The 15904-nt window shown below is 41.7% G+C and overlaps 1 protein-coding gene and 2 pseudogenes across 3 annotated transcripts in view; 1 reads left to right on the forward strand and 2 right to left on the reverse strand.

Annotated features, from left to right (window-relative positions):
- The window catches only part of SAMD12 (sterile alpha motif domain containing 12), a 410733-nt gene that overhangs the window by 96303 nt on the left and 298526 nt on the right, over window positions 1-15904 (reverse strand). The window lies entirely within an intron of this gene.
- Window positions 10863-12522, forward strand: LOC113612600 (tumor suppressor candidate 2 pseudogene; annotated as a pseudogene).
- Window positions 12955-15142, reverse strand: LOC113612574 (zinc finger C2HC domain-containing protein 1A-like; annotated as a pseudogene).

A 15904-nucleotide genomic window follows, 5' to 3' on the forward strand; every position in this document is an offset into this window, starting at 1 on the left:
CTTGATTAAGTCCCAACAGCACATCTGAGTTGCTTATCAGCTTGCTTGGAGGTACAGAGTATAGAGCTGGATTCCAAATGTAGATCTCAGCAGACAGAAGCCATCTTAACATAATTAGTCATTGAAGAGAGGTGTCTTCTGAGTTTTTCTAGGTCTTACTGTTAATTTGATCACACAGAAGGGTTTGTGGGGGGCACGCCTCAAACTAAATGACTCAAATAAGGAAGATTCAATGACTTAAAAGTTCTTACAGTGGATCAGCTAAGTAGAAATTGTGGCCCTTATATTACAGCATGGCACACGGGACCAAAAATAAAAAAAAACGACCAATTTGATATTAAGAAAATTTAATGAGAAGGCCAGAGAAGAAAATGGGTTACTACAGTGCAATTTCTACAGACTTTCCAAGGCAGTTGTGCTTCCAAAATCTTGGAATTAATAGCACTGAAAATTCCTCAGCCTCACAAGTTTATAAAGCGGCAGGGTGTTTAGCAAAGAGAGGGCTAGACTGAAAATCAAGAGACCTGTATTTTAGCTTTGACCTTGTACTAAACTGTACAGCTTAGGCTGAGCCATTAAACCTGCTCTACAACAAAGGGGCTGGAACAGATAGTGGGTGCCTACCAGTCACCCTCCAAAGGGGCAGTGGGCCTCCTTGCCCTATTTTTGCTTTTCAGAAAAAGCCTAACAGAAATCATACATTTATCCATGATAAGATAACACAGGAAAATTTAAATGTTACATTTATCTGATTTTTCTATTATATTGGGTTGGCCAAACATCTTACTGAAAAACACGAACGAACTTGTTGGCCAATCCAGTATCAGCTGAAAGAGGGAACACTAGGTATTCCATGCTAATGCAATACTCTGATTGGAGGATCATGTTTTTACTTAGTGGGAAATCAAGTTAATTGCTACTTAATAAGTGCAAATTGTAAAGGGAATCTTTCAAAAAGTAAAACTCACAGGGAAAAATAAGTTTTAATAGAAACTTGATGGTGGCCAGTTTAGAAATGGTTTCACAAAAATCCCTTCCAGCTCAGGATTTCTATTACTACAAACCTGTAGAGATTAAAAAAATTTTTTTTTTTTTTTTTTTAGTTCTTTCCATGTCTTTCGACTTTCAGCACAGAATGTTTTTTATTTACTAAATCTGTGGCTTTATAACTCCTTTCCCATTCAGTTCTATACATACCTGCAGTGAGAGCATTTTAACCAAACCTCACAATTTCCTTGGCTTGCACACTCCTTGCTTCACTGGCCTAATTATTTTAATAAGCGGCTTAACTGAAATGCTGGCTTACATTTATATTTCAATTTAATTGTGTACAGTTCCTAGTACAATGAAAACCTTCACAGTCTTTCCTATTTGTGACAGCGTTTTACTGCGTCTAGCTGTTAGGGACACCAATAAAGTAACTTCATTTTATTTCTATGCATACATCTTTTCTTTCCTTTTTTCTTGTTTTTTTTTTTTTTTTTTCGGATTAACAATGGAAAGGTCCCAAAGTTCTATCATTTTGGCTGTCTAGATGAAAAGAGAATCTCCATCCAGGCCTGCAGGAAAGCCTAGATCTGGCTGGCGAGAATAAAACAAAACTAGCAGCGTTCCTTGGGTCAGCCATATAGCTCAGGGTGCTTGGGTATTCTCACTCTTTCTGTTCCCGCCAATTAGCAATTTTCTCAAACAGGAACAAAACAGGAAGTGGAAAAAAGAATGACATGGAAAGTCATTTACTAATCCTACTCCCTGGGGAATGGAAAACAGAATTCCCCTCATGGTCTAATTATTCTTTGGTATCTTTAATGAAACCAAATCATGAGAGCTTCCAGCGTCTGGCTGATGTTTCAGAGGCCTGATTTCCACGTGTCCTTGGCTCTGAAAGGAAATTATCTGCTAACTTCCTGAAGTCTCCTTATTATCATCTATTACCATTTAGTTCCCAGAAAAATCTTTGTCATTTTTCTAACAATGGAAGGAAAAATCTAGAGGAACAGAAATGCTCTCTGTAAACTGTCATGTGTTTTTGCTTGCTTGAAACCGAAATAGTGTGACTTCAGAATTCGGTTTTGGAGTCACTGGCTCTTTGGTGACAACTTGGTAGGCACGTAGCAATCTTAAGCATGACCCTGCTTTACCAGGCAAAAGTGAACATACGTGTCTCTTTTCATCCATGCTCCTGCATGTGGGTCTATAAAAGAAGAAAAATGCTATAGAGAGATGCTTTAGAAACTGAATTCTATTGACTACTATAAACTGCGGCATACCAGAATCAGGGGATTTTGGTAAATCTGTTAAAACACATTCTGAAATCCTTGGCTCGAAAGCCGTATTTACAGAGTCACAGAAAAAACAGCAAGAAGACCATAACAGCTACTTCTATTCTGCACTACTATTAGGCCAGGCTAGACTTCAATCTTCATTCCGTTGAAAAAACACAAAAAACCAAACCCTTGCCAATTGGGCATTATTTCATTTTACTTATGCAGGGTTTGAAACTCAGAAACATTAAGCACCTTCCCCAAGACCACACAGGTGCCAATGGCAGAGCCCAGCTGAACGTCTTCCAGGTACCTTAAGGATTTTGCAGACCCATTCCCCTCATTTCACACACGAGATGCTGAAATTTAGCCGTAAGGTATTTAGACACGGTAAAATAGTCTGAAATGTTAAGGATTTGTATACATCCAACTCTGATGATTCATGATAACTGAAGAGAATGTTACTTTGATGGTTAGCTTCTTGTGGGCCAGAAAAAAAGTCTGTTTTGCTCACCTTAGTGGTGGCACAGACTAGGCATTTAATCAGTATTTGTGAATGAAAAGACAATGTATACAACTGAAAACAGAAAATATAGAAGTCAATTTATATTTGGTTTGGAAATAGATGTTTTTCTTAGCAGATTTATCCTCTTAGGAAATTATAACTTCTTCAGGATTACCACAGCCAGTTTGCTCTTTTTCCTTTCCTTTTCTTTTTTTTTTTAACACTTTGGTGAAAATCAGAGCCAGATGTGTGCTGCTAGAAGCCCGATGAAGATGTGAAATGCAAACCCCCCCATGCACAGTCAAATTATAGGTCCCAACTGTGATATTTTCTGGGGCCCTGGGGCTCCAAGCAATGCCAACTCCCTCCATAACCACTGTATCGGTCCACTCGGGTCTCCATGATGGACGGGATGTGGCAGGGAGAAGGCAAGGGGTGTCGGACGCCAGTGGGAGAAATGACGTGCCCCTCGCTACGTCTTCACACACAAGCCAGCTCTGTCAGACTCTTCTGCCGCTCGATTTCCTTGGCATTGAAGGCACATCTCAAATCTCATCGTAAACTCCCACTAGAGAAAGCAGCAGGGCAACCTACTCAGTTAAACAGAACTGGCCCCCAATTTGGGGCATCCTGCCTGCTCAATCTGAGGGCAGCCTGCTTTCATGTCAGACACATCTGCCTGCCAGGTTAGGTGGGGAAGATGCTTGCTCAGCAGTGAGGCATGAGCTGACATTCAGGGACTTGAACAGAACCTGCTGTGCAACGTTGGAGAGAAAAGCTCTTCCTTCCAGACTGACAGCCAGCAATACCATTTTCTTGTTCGATGAATGCACATCTTTTCATTTCTACCCCAAAGCGCAGGAGCCTGGCTATACATTGTGACTCTCCCCTGAGCTGAGCAGGCTGAAAAGACTGACATGGGTTTAACAGACATGATCAGCTTAGGTGGGCACCGTAGCTGGCAAATGGAACGTGAAGTTAATTGTTTCACTGGCAAAAGAAGATTCAGAGGCTTCCTTCGCTGCTAGAGCTGGGTGTGCTTCAGGCACACTGATGCCTGGCTGAAATTACCAGTAGTTCCGTGTCAGGAGGGCCTGGTTCTGAAAGGTTTTTTCCAATGTGACATTAATAATTTATAAATAGGCCAGTACACAAAACTGTATCTGTAAGAAGAACTGAGGGGTAAGATAAACAGGAACTTAACTTCTTAATAAAAAGTGAAGGATGAAAGAGACCAAAAAAAAAAAAAAAGCACTTGTGGGTAATATGTGGAGTATAAATATTATCTTGTATCTACCATCAATGATCAGAAAAAAAGAAAAGATCATGTAGGATCATGCCATAAAAGGTGACACTTTGTGTGTTCCTTCTCCTCTGATCTGCTGTGAGCATCTGGTTGGATCTGAGTACATTAAATCTGATTAAAGTTTGTTTTTTACAATTGTTTAGACTCATCTAGTTAAGGAAGGCTGGGATGCATTCTATTCTATCTTGTGTATTGTCAACAGAATTGTCAGTGAAGTTTGGAATGTGGGAACTTTATTATGTAATTATGTGAGAGAGAAAGAGGGAGAACCCAGTTTTAGTTTGCAGTTTTGGCAGTTGGAAAAAATAAAACAGACTTTTTTTTTTTACTTGAAAATTGGGCAAACTAGGCACACACGACACAAAAGAAATGGAGTTTGTCTAGGCCAGTTTTTGGCATATTGATTCGCTTAGACTTCTCCATCAATTAGATACAACACAACGTGAAATAAAGAGAGAATTTGATTCCTCTAATCAGCTGAATTACAAGGTTAGAGTTCTAAATTATTGCTTTGTTGTTGGAGCAGCAAATTATTGGTGAAAGGATATTTTTACTTCTATGCATTCATTTAATCTCTATATGCTTTTCTGATAGCTATCAGAAAAATGCTGATGCAAATATATGTTGCAATTAAATACATATAGATTACATTTTTCATCATTCTAAATCTTAGAGATGCTTTGAAGCTCTGAAAGAACCAACACTCCACTTGCTGGAAAATAAAACCATGTCCAAACCACACAATCAAATCCCAAATCCCAAAATCCCAAATGGATAACAAAGGTGCATCATTCCACATACGAAAGTATCAGATGTTAGAAACTCAATTTAGTACTATAAATCCACATCAATTTTTATTAAATAAAAACCTAAGTAAGAAAATAAATGTAAAATCCTAGTATACAATGGACTAATGGTAACCTCAGCTGTCATTTACCAAACATTTACCAAGCAGTTCACACCAGGATAGGCACTAAGGGGGACCCACTGAAATAGAAGACCAAGTTCTGGCTCTTAATGAACTCAAAATATAGGTAACAAAAGGAAAGAAAGAGGAAAAAAGTGACCATAACTGGAAATTTCTATGGGCCAGACATTAAGCAGTTACACATATACGTTTTATCCTCACAATAAACCTACCAGGTAGGTGTCACCAAGCCCTTATTGCTGGTAAGGGTCAGTGTGTCTCTCCCTCATCACATAGCAAAGAGCTACAAAGACCTTATCTCCACCCGTCTCTGAGCTTCCTGGTTCTTGTTCTTTCTGTTTCTCCAATGCATTTTCATCTTTGAATTTGTGTTCAGAATGCCTCCTTTGCCATATGAGGTTGAAATACCCCTTCCTCAGAGAAGGAAGCCATCCTTGAACACCCAGGCCAGGTAAGCCTGTTATATGACTGGCACTTAAAATCTGTTAATTCCCTATTTATTTGTAGGAACATTTGATTAATGTCTCTCTCTCTCTCTCACTAGACTGTAAATTCCCTGAGGGCACAGAGCCAAAGTTTAGAAGTGAAGCTTGCCCTTTTTCTAATGCCATTCAGCCTCTATCGTGTATTTGTCACCTGCATTATTCAAAAGCATTTGCCGTCTTGTGCTGTATTTTACAAAAGAAGGTAAACAGAGCTTGGGTCTTGATGCCCAGTTGTGAAGTGCTGGTTTGTTCATTCATTCATTTATATTTTCATCATGTATTCATTTAGTCAATAAATATTTGTTGACCACCTAGTCTGTTCTAGGAACTCTTCTTGTAGCTGCCTGGAATACAACGATGAATAAAACAGAAAAAAATGCTTAGGATGAATGACATTTAGTCAAAAATATGCTTGGTCTCCAATCTTGATCCAGTTTCTAAGTGTCTGCTACGTATAAGACTATGTGTATAAGGTTGCATGACAGACTGACATGCAGACTAATGGACAACTTTTAATTAACATAAATATATTAAATATGAAGTCTGTAAAATGATGAGGTGGATGTAGTGAGAAGCCTTCTATAATAGATACAGTCAAACGACTGTGGTGGCTTTCAAGAGCCACGTATTTATTCTGTTCACGTTCTCGTGGCTCCACAGGTAACTGGAATGCCTATTTGACAGTTCCTGCCATGGATGGTTTAAAACCACAAAAGAAAACTGAGGTTATCACCATGCAGTTGCTCTGCAATTTGTCCGTAACTTGATGATATAACTAACTGGTCCTAAGAATATCCAAGAAAAAATAACTCGGACTCTGATGGTCATTCCAAAAGAAGAATTACCCAAATGTTTAAGCCATGGCCATGTCACTGGTATAAGGAAACCACCTTCTAAAGGGACAGATGTCGCAGGGACAGCCAAAAGAAATACAAATGGACCGTAAATCAGACAGGAAAGCAATTCAACCTTATCAGTAAGATAAATGCAGATAAAAGTTGCTTGTCATTTTAAAGCTAATTAGAAAATATTTAAAAGGAAAAAGAAATACCTAGTTTGCAGAGGCTTTTTCAGGAAGGTAAATGTTTTACATTTTTGAGGGGAGGGTAAATATTTATGAATTTTCAGAAGGGCAATTTGTTCATATGTGTATGTAATGTGAATTCTTTAAGGTGTTCCTACACCTTTTGGAGCGCATAACTTCACTTGGGAAAAAATAAAAATTTTTATAATATGCTTATTTTTAATTGTAATAATACACAAACAGAAAAAGTCAAATGCAGTGCTTATAACTGAAAAAAGCATTCTGCCCATTGCTGCCCATCTAGTGAACTTCCTGTCAGACACAACCACTTTTAATATTTTAGCTCTTCCTTGTAGTATTTACATCAACTGTTCATACACTTATACCAAAGGATTCCCTTGCAAAGAATCTAGAAATAGATTTTTGGTAGATCTAGAAATATTACCAGGTATGTGCAGCCTGTCATTATTTCTAATAATAAGAAAATCAGAAGCAACATTTGCTTGGATTATTTGAATAAATGATGGCCTAAATGTGCAACCGAATATTAAGTAGCCAGGTGTATTTAAATGACATGTCAATAAAATAAACATAAAAGAAATTATCTTTAGATAGAGGCTGGTACTCTTCTGAATGTCCAAATTCTCTTCAATAAATGTATGATTACTTATCAACAGAACAATGAACACCATTTTAAAAGGTGAAACTTTTATATTTTGTAATCTAGAGGCTTTGATTTCATGTAAGGGTTGAGGGAAGTGCAGTTTTCATAAGGTATAGTTGGGAAAAATCTTTGCTTTTGGTTCACTTCTGTGTGAAAGAGACATTAATAGGGGCAATGATATAACATTTGCATGAAAAACGAAGAGAGTTTGACTAGAGTCTACTTGAGTCATGGAGTGCGCTGTGTGTGGAGGTCTGGACAGGAGAACTGACAAATAAATGGGGTGTTAGAGCCTGGCAGACACCCAAGTAGGCAAGTGGTCAAATTCCTCAAGGTTGGTGGGACAGGAAGGGGTCATGCACATCCAGGTAGAGTCCAGAGATAGGGGTGGGTCAGATTCAGCAAGTATCACCAGCAATGGGGTAAAGCAACAGGGATCATCTGGGAGGGTCTCGAGGCTTATAACCACAATGAAAGATGTTGGTCACTCAGGGCCCATCAACCTTAACTGTGAAGATGCCTAAGGGTAAACTATGCCCCAGGCAAGTCAGTAAGCCAGAGAGAAAAAGACGAATATCATATGATATTGCTTATATGTGGAACCTATTTAAAACAATGACACAAACGAACTTATACAGAAAACAGAAATAGACCCACAGACATAGAAAACAAACTTATGGTTCCCAAAGGGGAAAGCGGGGGAGGGAAAAATTAGAAGTTTGGGATTAACGTATACGCACTACTATATATAAAATAACCAACAAGGACCTAATGTATAGCACAGGGAACTATACTCAATATTTTGTAATAACCTATAAGGGAAAAGAATCAAGAATATTGATTGAGTCCAAGGAGTTGGCAGTTGGAAAAGTTCAGATGAAAGATCATCACCCCAAAATGTACCAAAGTGGCTTTAGGAGATGTTCTGAAAGATTAGCAACAATCTCTTTGTAGCCTACAGACATGTGGCTCTAAGCTAAGTACATATAAGTCAATTTAAATAGATTTTTTTTTGTTTTGGATGGGGAAGCGTAGATGGTAGATTCATTCAATCTCTCAAATTTGCATAGTAAAAGTTGCCTCAGAGCTGGGCAACTGGCTCACCTCATGACCACATGAAAGTCATGTATATCAGGGTGAGTTAGGCAATGCTGCCCTGAAACTCAATGACTTGATATAAATAACAAATGATTATTCTTCTTTCATATGACAGCTTTACGTGAGTAAGGCAGCTTTCCTCCATCACAAACTCACAGATCTAGGGACCCTCCATCTCAGCAGGCCACCATCTTGAATACATAGTCTCCACTGTTGCCCAGGGAAGGGGCGAGAGAGAGTGGAGAACGACGCAGGGAGCTCTGTGGCCCAATTTGGAGGTGGCATACACATGCCACCGGGCCAGACCTAGTCATTTGGTCTTAACATAAGTATAAGCACAGCTGGGAAATGCAGTGTTTCTGTGTGCTCAGGAGGAGTACTGGGATAGCGATGGTTCTCAACATCTGGTCCCAGATCAACAGAATCAGAATCAACTAGGATTTTGTTAGAAAGGAAAATTCACAGGCTCCACTGAAGACCAACTGAATCAGTAGTTCAGCAATCAGTGTTTCGACCAGCTCCTCAGGTGATTCTGATGCACACTGAAGTTGGAGAATCACTGGGGGAGGGGATCTCTTTCACGCCTTATTTTTGACTACCTACTATGCATTTATTTTTCTAAAATTGGGGTATAGCTGGTCTACAATGCTGTGTTACGTTCTGCTGTGTAACGAAGTGAATCAGCTTTAATGTATACATATATCCCCTCCCTCTTGGACCTCCGACACCCCCCATCCCACCCATCTAGGTCACCACAGAGCACTGAGTTGAGCTCCCTGTACTACACAGCAGGTTCCCACTAGCTATCTGTTTTACACCTGGTCGTGTATATATGTCAATCCCAGTCTCCCAGTTCATCCCACTTCCCCCGCCACCCTGTCTCCACACGTCCATTCTCTACGTCTGCGTCTCTATTCCTGCCCTGCATATAGGCTCACCTGTACCATTTTTCTAGATTCCACATACACGCCTTAGGAAAACTGGACAGCTACATGTAAAAGAATGAAGTTAGAACACTCCCTAACACCATACACAAAAATAAACTCAAAATGGATTAAAGACCTAAATGTAAGACGGGACACTATAAAACTCTTAGAGGAAAACATAGGAAGAACCCTCTTTCAGCCTTTTTGGCTAATTTTTAAATGTTACAGATTACAGATAAACAGTGCATCTCCATAGAATCGTGTATGACTCTGAGTATTTATACACTTACTCTGCTGGGAATTAAACTTACAGTTTCTACAATGTGCAAATTTAAACATATCTTACCAATTATCAACTTAATACAGTAACACAGAATGCTTATGAAGAACAGCATGTGTTTGTGAGTATTCTTTTATGGAGTCAAATAACTTTATGCACTTCTAGGCAGACATTTATTTACTTGAAGGTTAAAACATGCCTGACAATGGTTGAACTATTTGCAGAAACTCAAAACAAACAAGCCAGAGTAGAAATGCTAATGACAAATTAGAGGCAGGATCAGATAGACTGACATGGGAATGAAACTCTGGGACCAAAATGACACGAAAACCTTGAAGAGAAAGTTTGGAAATGCAAAGAGTGAAATGTGGTGGGACCATGGGATGTGAAGAATTAGCAAAAAGCTGTAGTCGAGGTGGAGGACCCTTAGCATGTGAAACAGGTTCCAAGTGTGAACACTGCCACGAGTGAAGAAAATGAACAAAAATACGGAAAGCTGTGATGGAAGTGGTTCTCTTGACCCACTGACGGAAACACTTCCTGTGTTATTAAAATGCTCACTGGGGGTGTGTCATTCAAAGCGGAAAGCTACAGATACAAAAGCAGCTCAGTCATCTTCCACCCATAAACGTACCCCAGTATGAATCACTGACCAGTATTTAATCTCAGATATCTATAAGATGCTTCAAAAGGTGGAATACTGGATTCATTAAGTGTGGTATCTTAGAACAATAAGATTGTTCATTTGTTTAGAATAAACATATGCATAAACTAACTGCATTCATATTTCATTAAAGCCTGCTAGAATTGCCATGATGAGTATAGATATTTTATCTTTTAACCAGTTTATAAATTATAAAAGCAATGCACGCTCATGGACAGAAATGATTCAAACAGATGGTTACTGAATGAAAAGGAAACACTCTCCTCCACGTTTCTACACTGCCTAGACATAACCATTGTCACTAGTTCCTTATCTTATCCTTAGAGAGTTTTTCTACAGGTAGGGAGTCCTTGACCTGTATTTTAGGAGCATCTCATTTAAAATAGGTAACTTAGGGACTTCTCTGGTGTCGCAGATGTTAAGAATCTGCCTGCCAATGCAGGGGACACGGGTTCGATCCCTGGTCCAGGAAGATCCCACATGCCGCGGAGCAACTAGGCCCGCGTGCCACAACTACTGAGCCTGAACTCTAGAGCCTGTGAGCCACAACTACTGAGCTGTTGTGCCACAACGACTAAAGCCCGCGTGCCTAGAGCCCTGCTCTGCAACAAGAGAAGCCACCACAATGAGAAGCACACGCACCACAACAAAGAGTAGACCCCACTCACCGCAACTAGAGAAAGCCCGCGGGCAGCAGCGAAGATGCAACGCAGCCAAAAATAAATAAATAAAATTTATGAAAAAAACAAGGTACCTTAGCTGTCAAAAAGAAGGCAGAGACAACACATGTAGAAAATGACAGTGGAAACTAAGAAAATTTTTAAAAGCTCAAACGAAGGTCAAGAATAAAATAAGTATATAAATACACAAATGTTGGAACCTGGTAAAGCTCTTCACAACATTTTCTAATGCCATAGAGTTGAGCGTTTTTGCTGGGGTGGATTCAAAGGGCAAAGGACCAAAGGGGGAAAAATTAAACATCTATATTATTCATGGAAGCCAGAGGAGGGGAAAATGAATGACCTCCAAGGAAGAAGTGGGAGCATCTTCAGTTGTTAAATTTCCCAGGTCACATCTTGTGATGTAAATGGTGGCATCTTGAATCTGTAGCCACGTTCATCTAGTCCTTTGCTCCTTTATTGATTTATTTTAATTTTTATTTCTTTATTTTTGAGACAAACATTATTTATTAAAGAATCTAGCTGAAAAGACAGCAATTCACCAATTCCTTTATGATCCTCATGTTATGCACAGGCATCACTCCTAAAACTTTCCAAATGGCAGATGCCCAGATCCCACTCTCCAAACTAAAGAAATCAAAATCTCAAGGAGGGACCCGGACGTGTTCACTTTTAGAAAGCTCCACAGATGCTTCTTTCTAAGGGGCAACCAGGATGGAAAGCTAGCATCTTAGATACTTGAAAATCTCTCTATCCCTGGACTAAATCTGAATAATGAATACGTACATGTTACATGCTTACAAGAAAAGCAGACAATATATATAGCTACACATAACACACCCACATCACAACTGGTTTTGGTGGGGCACAGGATGTCACGTTATACGCCTGCATCGAGGGCATCTTAAAAAAAAAACACCCTATGAAGTCCATTGCCGTATTTAGTATGGATTCAGTAGGGATGTTAATTAAGAAGTTCACAAGTTATCCTGGGTCTCCTTATGAGAAATCAAAGGAGAACTTCTGAGGCCTCAGAACCAGTTGTACTTTCACAGAGAAAGTGATACGTTTTTCTGTTTTAGACATCATGAATCAAGTAACTACTCCTATCCTCTCCTGTACTTTGGCTCCTACAACAAAGTTCAAACTCCACTTTGTGGCCCGGGGCGAGTCCATCTACAGGGAGGGTCTCATGACACACATTTTGTGGACTAACCCCATTCCTTTTTCCACTGTGTCTTTTAATTCTCGTCTTTCCTTTTCTTCTTTCATAAAAAAAAAATGTTGTGGGAGACAGCGGAGCCTGCGGAAGGCGGCGCCGACGGCCCTGTGAGAGCAAAGCGGCCGTGGGGCCGCGCCGGCGGCCGCAAAGCTCGCGGCCTGCGGCCCTTCGCCTCGGCGGCACGGAGGCGGCTGTCGCTGAGCAAGCTTTGGTCGTGCTCCGCTTCGGAGTCACACGCCGCCGCGGCTCCATGTTCTATGCCGAGGACGGGGATATGGCTCACGAGCTCTATGAGGAGACAGTCGTCACCAAGAACGGGCAGAAGCAGGCCAAGCGGAGGCGGGTGCATGAGAACCTGATTCCTCAGGGCATCGGAAGCTGGATCTCCCCTCGCATCCATGTGGATTTCCCTGCGATCCTCTATGAGGTGTGAGCCTGGGGGGTGGCAGCTATAAACACCCCCTGGTCCCAGCAAGAACCCCCCCAGGCTCCAGGTGTGGCTGCCATCGAGGAACCTAGGCTGGGCCCACAACCCTGAATAAACTCCCCTGGCCTGGAACCTTCAACGGTGAGCAGGGCCGCCCTACAGTGCTGGTTGGGTGTTGGTTTGTATGTGGACAGGAGTTGGCCGGTGGCCGGCAAGGGCTGACGGCGGAGTTCCCAGTCCCCCCTTCCCCAGCAATCCCCCCGAGGAGCATGGCAGGGCATGTGCTGGTCAGGAATGCCTGGCTCCTGTGCCCTTGCCTGGCCTGCTTTCTTGCAAGCTTGCCCAGGGCCCAGCGCTGCTGGAGGCTACAGCACTTTACAAGCAAGGTCTGCCTTCTTCCAGCCCCAGGGTGTGGGAGCTGTACACAGTGGGAACTTCCTTTCCTTCTCGTTGGAGCATTTCAGCCGTTTGCTACCTCAATTCCTCCTGTGTTGGATCGAAGCTGGGGGCAGAACAAGCCTGATTCTTCCTGCCTACCTGCCCGTCTGTTTCCCCCCCACCCCCCAGATGGATGGACGGTTTGCCGGCTGTTAATAGGTGTGGGAGGCTTCTCCCTCTACCCCGGGCTGGGCTCATCCCTCCCCACTGCAACTAGCTGTTGGCCCCCACCCCAACTGAGAGGGCACAGGATGGTGACCAGGAAGGGCTCTGGATGCCTGTGCCTACGGGGGCGTTGCCGCATCCCACCTACCGTGTCCAACCCCCCTTGCCCTTACACATCTGCCACCCTGTGGTAGGGATAGCACCCTAGGGCTGCTGCCAGTAGCTCTCAGGAGCCCACCACCCCTTGCCCTACAGCACACCCATCCCTTCAGGATCAGTAAGAGAAAAGTACTGGAGCCCCTGGGTAGGGACAGAAAGGAGAGAACAATCATAAAGGAATACTTAAAATGTGAACGCTTGTAAATAGTCTAGTCTGTGATATTGGGGCAGAGTGTGATTTCTACAGAGAAATGACTTTTAAAAAGAATTCCTTACCGTGCAAACTCTGTGTTTTAAGCGTGTGAGAAATGGCTTGGGGAAGGGTAGCCCTCAATCGAGGAGGGCTGTTGTGTTATTTTTTCAATAAAATTACTTGTAGACCCTGGCCATGTAGCTCTCAGTATATGTTTTTCTTTTGCTTGCGAGAACACTTGAGGCAGGATTTCTAAATGGGTAATAACTCATGTCTTTTGAGGGCACTGTCTGATTTTGCATCACTGTCATGCAACCTCTGCACATGTCTTCCAGTTCGGAGTGGAGGGCCTAACTTGTCCACGTTACCTACGCGAGGGGCTGCTATCCCTTTATGGGAGGAAGACAAGGTCCGAAGTTTGTTTCCCAAAGAGCGGCTAACTGAAGACACTTTACCCGAAGGAACACCTACAACCGTTTTGCTAGTGCCACTTGGCTGTGGTAATCGTGAAGATCCTGATGAGGCGGTTAGAGAACTGGACTTTTTAAGTGCAGGTGCCTTACACTGTGTCCGAGAAGTCGAGTTTCCCTTGGTATCAGTAGAAAATTTGCCTGTATTACTAATATGCACTGCCTGTTCTTTACAGAAATTTATATGTCTATCAGCTGCATTTTCATGAAATCTCCTCTGGCAATATGGACACTGAATGTAATTAGGATCATAAAAAGGTGGAGGAGGGGAGGAAGTTTGCCACCCTCTTTAAGGGCCTGACCGAGGCCTTTAGCTGCTCTTATGGTGGCAATGAACTCTTCATGCTTTCTTCTCCAATTAGATGGCTCCTTTGGTGGTTCAGGCCTGGGTTTAAGAGGCTTTACTGTTGGAATATCCGTCCCTTCAGCTCTTTGTCTGTTTGAATCAAAAGTCTTCTGTTTTTTAGCGGCAGTTTTCTGGCAAATAGGTCCATGTTTTTTTTAATGCCACTGGAAAGGATGCCCTTCCACAAATCTTGCAAGGTAACAGTTCTCCAACTTGGACACTTCCATTCCAGTGACTCCATAGCGCCACCGCCTCGGGCTCCGCCAGACTCCTCCGGTAGCACCCAGCGCCGCCACCCAGCTCTGGCCGTAGCCTCCTTTATTTATTTATAATGTATTTATTGAGTCTCTACTGTGTAACATGAGCTCTGATCTCGAAGAGCTTATGAGAGAGCTGGAGAAAACACAACGAGCAGAGATGAAACATTTGGAGAGTAAGTGGTGGTACATAAAGAGATAAATTGAATATAACCAAGTGACAGCCTGCACAGCGCCCTGAGCAACACAATTAAATCCAAGCCACGATCCATGCTGATTTTAAAAGTTTCCTACAATTTCTCACTTTCCACTGTAACTAATGCCTGGAGTTCAGTAATGTAATTTATCAATGACTATATTTCCATCCTCAAAGAGAACTCTGTTGTTCCTGAAATGCGTATATGTGTACATGGATGCATACTTCAAAATACCTGTTTGGTTTTGGGGGAGGGAGGGTGGATTTGACTGCATCTAGTGAGTGACTCTTCAAATTTAATACCTCTGGGAAAATATGCCACAGGATCGTAACATCTAGAGACAGAAGCCTGAGACGTCAACGAGGTCAGTCCCTTGCCACCAGGTAGGATGGATCTTCTGACCGATTACCTAGCCACAAAGTTACGGTACACATAACCATACATCTTTTACATCTTTTCTTCCTGCATATATTGAATCAAAGAACAACCAGGCATCTGGTATGGGAGCGTTATAAAGCCATATGTGATGCTCACTAATACAAAATGCCTGGAAGGAAACTAAGTTAATACATATGGCATGAAATTTACAAATGAAGGCTCGTCCATCATCAAAGACCCAGAATGCGCACTGCCACGACATAACAAAGAACTTATGAGGAATATCTGTTTTCTTTTGTGCATCATCCCCCTCAACACAAGCAACTAAAAGAAAGACATGTGTGCATTTCCTGGACTTGGTCTGGGGCATGCAACACATTTTACGAACGGATTAAAGGGCCCGAGGTCTTTTACACAAGACTATTATGCCAATTCCATGTCAGAGACAACTTATATTGTGAAGTCTTCAAAAGAAAACTACGTATGCATTATGCCAAAGCCATAAATATTATTGGAGATTCTTAAAAAGAAAGTTACATGTAAGGGACAAAATAGAAGACAGCTCTGGAATGGAATCTTGTGGCTCTACTCCAAACGCTGTATGGTTTCCTTTTCCAGGAGAGAGAACGTGCAGCTCATCCTCCATCACCCCATATATCTGATTCGAGGAGATACTGACAAGAGGGTTTTTACAAGAATTCTATGATTCACAAAGTCAACGAGGAAACAGAATCCTCTCATGTCTTTGACGTTGGCAGTACCTTCTTAGGATCTCAAAAAGAAAGTTTCTTTCCCTTCCAGTTTTGACCTTTTCTATTTGGCAGATGT

Source organism: Aethalodelphis obliquidens, unplaced genomic scaffold (genome assembly GCF_003676395.1).
Source record: "Aethalodelphis obliquidens isolate GAN/ISIS:26980383/991018 unplaced genomic scaffold, ASM367639v1 scaffold79, whole genome shotgun sequence".
Classification (NCBI taxonomy): Eukaryota; Metazoa; Chordata; class Mammalia; order Artiodactyla; family Delphinidae; genus Aethalodelphis; species Aethalodelphis obliquidens.